Below are 3,540 nucleotides of genomic sequence, written 5' to 3'. Positions count from 1 at the left end.
GCCAGTCCGGGTCCTCCTGAGCAGTTTTCTGAGAAGGAAGATACTCCCAGAGTCTTCACTGCTCATCACAGTCTCACCCGAGTGCCCAGAGGAACTCGCAGGCCTGCTGGAGTGCCCACAAGTGGTGAACCTGCAGGGGTTCAAGGAGAGCCACAGGAGCGGGTATTTCTGCTGTCAGTTCCACGGCATGAACAGAGCCATGGATGCCTTCCATGCTGCAAGAGAAAACAAGCAGCTCTTTTCCATGTGAAAAATGCCCCTCCTCTGCTGGATCATGTGCTCCTGTCTGAAGCAAGAGAAAGAGAGGCAGAGACCTGGCCCTCACCTGCCGATGCACCACCTCCCTGTAATCCTTGTTCGTCTTCAAACTCTTCACTCCCAAGGGGGCCCGTGGGCCCAGTCGGGAAGCCAAGGCCAGCTCAAGGGCCTGTGCTCCCTGGGTGCCGAGGGCATGTAGACCGATACATTTGAGTTCTGCGACGAGGATCTCAGGAGAAACGGGATCACGGATGCAGATGTCCCCGCACTGCTGGGCACCAAGCTGCTTCTGAAGCATGGGGAGTGTGAGAGCTCATACTTGTTCCTCCACATGTACGTCCAGGAGTTCTGCGCCACCATGTTCTATCTGTTGAGGAGCCACTGCGACCATCCCAACCCAGCTGTCAGATGCATAGAAGAGCTACTTGTCACTTAACTGAAGATAGTGAAGAAGGTACACTGGGTCTGGGCGGGGGGCTGTTTTGTCACTGGCCTCTTGAATGAAAAGGAACAACAAAAGCTGGATCGTTTTTTGGCTTCCAGCTGTCCCAAGAGATCAAGCAGCAGTTCCACCAGTGCCTGCAGGGGTTAGGGGAGCGGGAAGACCTCCAGGGACAGGTGGATTCCTTGAGGCTGTTTTACTGTTCGAGATGCAGGAGGAAGCCTTTGTAAGGTGGGTGGTGAACTTCCTCCAAGAAGTTCACTTCTCTATCACTGAAAACACGGACTTTTAAGTCTCCTACTGCTTAAAATACCACTCTGGCTTGAGAAAACTTTGTTTTTCTGTCCAAGATGACTTTCAGGAAGAAGGGGCACAGCTGTATGTGAGTCCATCTGATGACATCTTTCTTACCCCCTTTTCAGAATCTGTCCATCTTCTCAAATGGGTTTTGTGAATGGAGTGTCCACGCTAGGCTCATGGTTAGAACCGTGCCTTTTCTGTTAGAAAAGTCTTAGCTGAAGTCCTGACGGGACACTGGCTTTGTCCATGAGACTTGCCCTCCTTACAAAAAAGTGGGATATTTTAAAAAGCCATATGGTGAGGATTTAATCTCAGAATCCATGTGAAGTGTGTTTCCTACCCTTCTCAAATAGTAGCTGATCAGGGCATATAATTTTTAAGTCATTTCCATAGGAGCACACTCAGATTCTTTCTTGACTTCCCAGCTACAAACTGCCTTTTAAAACTTATTCTAAAAATTTGGCCACATGTGGTGGCTCATGCCTATACTCCCAGCACTTTGGGAAGCTGAGATGGGAGGATTGCTTAAGACCAGGAGTTCGAGACCAGCCTGGGCAAGAAAGTGAGACCCCCATCTCTTAAAAACAAACAAACAATCAAAACTTATCCTAAAAATTGTACAAATTTTAACTTATTTAATGCTCATGAAACTCGTGTGGGACAGATTTGTCATAGTATAGGTGAGGACATGGGGCAAAGGGATCAAGTAAGCCACCCAAGATGATGCAGTTAGGCAGTGGGGAAGGCTAGGTGTGAGCCTGGGCCTCTTGCTGAAGACTCGTCTTGACAGCTGTGTTGAGCTGCCTCATCCTCTGTTATTCAGCTGCCTGGATGCAAGACAAGGTTTCTCAACCTTGGCACCATGGTATTTTGTGCTGGCTGCTCTGTTGTTGTGGGGGGACTCTCTGAACCTTGTAGAGTGTTTAGACCAGGCATCTCTGGCCTCTACCTACTAGATGCCAGAGGCACCCCTCCCTGAAGTCGTACCATCCAAAGAGTTCTCCTGGGAGACAATGTCACCCCAGGTTTAGAACCACTAAGGCAAGTTCAACGGACCTGACTCACCCTATTCTATCTGACCCAGGAGGCTCTGACTCGGATGTCTTCTGTTCAGGATGGTAATGCACTATGTATATATGAGGCCCGACAATTAGGTTCAAAAACTATCTTGGAGAAACTGCTGCATACCTTCTTACGGAATGTCACTATGGTCACCTTCAAAGTATTCCCCTTGGAAAGCCATGCACCAATACCAATGCACCAATGCCACCCATCAAAGCAATTTTGAAACTCTTTTTCTGGAACAGCCATCAGAGCTGATGTTGTCATTTGTTGATGCCTCACAATTGAGTTCGTAAACTTGGCCATCATGCACTTACATTGGCAGCACTGTGCGAATAATTGTATTGGAACACCCACCCCCCTCACCTGATCTATCAGGCCCTCGATGACTTTTTTCTTTACCCAAAGACAAAGGAAATATTGAAAGGAAGACATCTGATGACACTCAGGACATCAAGGGTAATTAATAGGACTATGGTGTTGATGGCCATTGCAGAAAAAATTGCTTTGTTAGATGGACTGGATGCTGGCGTCAGTGCACAGCTTCCCAGGGGGAGGACTTCAAAGGTGACTGTAGCAATTTCCGCAGTGAGGTATGCAGCACTTTTTCTAGGATGAGTTTAAACCTGTCAAGCCACATACGTTGTGAATAGCTGGTGTTGACTCTGTACCCATGGAAAGCATGTCCTTTCTTCTTGAGCACAAGTCAAATTCACATTTCATTTGCTGGCATCACGTTTGCTCAGTGTTCACCAATGAGCCCTCAGAGAACTCCAAGTGCAGGACAGTCACTTCAGCGAGTCCACCTCTGCGACCTTGTGCAATCAGCTGAAGCATCCTATTTGTTGCCTTCAAAGCATTGAGTAAGTCAAAGACTAGCCTTGGCTTGAGCATGTCATGGGAATGACAAATTCACCTGTCCTCCAGCTTTCTTTCAGGAGAGGTGAACTGCCTAGAAGAGAGTTAAAATCTGGAGCAGAGTTTCTCAACCTCAACATCCGCGGACATCTGGCTGTAGATGAGTCGTTGCGGAGGCTGTTCTGTGTTGTCGAGTGTTAGGAAGCATCCTTGGCCTCTACCAAATAAATGCCAGGAGCTTCCTCTACTCTGACATCCAAAACTGGCTCCAGACATTGCCAACTATCTCTCATAGGGGCTAAATCACCCAGGTTGAGAACCCCAGAGCCCACATGATTGGACTATAAATTTGGAGAATAAATTAATTGTGAATTCTAAGAGACAATCAAAACCAGGGGCTCATTAGGTAAAACCCAACCAAAATCTTCTTTGTTTTTGCAGGATGAGTAATGTGTTCTTTTCTGATGAGAGCTGGTATTACTTCAAGGTGCTCTTTCATAAGCCAGATTTGAAATGCCTCAATTTCACCACACAAAACTTTCTCACAATGATGTGAACTCTTTGCAAGCTTTGAGCTACCCAGCATGCAAAATAAAAGATCTTGTGTGAGTCTCCATGTT

The 3,540-nt window shown here is 47.2% G+C and overlaps 1 pseudogene; it reads left to right on the top strand.

Moving 5' to 3' along the window:
• The first annotated feature begins 4 nt into the window (after positions 1-4).
• Positions 5-3,525, top strand: LOC103256208 (annotated as a pseudogene).
• The last annotated feature ends 15 nt before the right edge of the window (positions 3,526-3,540 follow it).

The sequence above is a fragment of the Carlito syrichta genome, unplaced genomic scaffold (genome assembly GCF_000164805.1).
Source record: "Carlito syrichta isolate Samal-C Ts95f unplaced genomic scaffold, Tarsius_syrichta-2.0.1 Scaffold289063, whole genome shotgun sequence".
In the NCBI taxonomy this organism is placed as follows: Eukaryota; Metazoa; Chordata; class Mammalia; order Primates; family Tarsiidae; genus Carlito; species Carlito syrichta.
The sequence above is the reverse complement of the archived record's forward strand: the minus strand, read 5'-3'. Positions and strand labels throughout refer to the sequence as shown.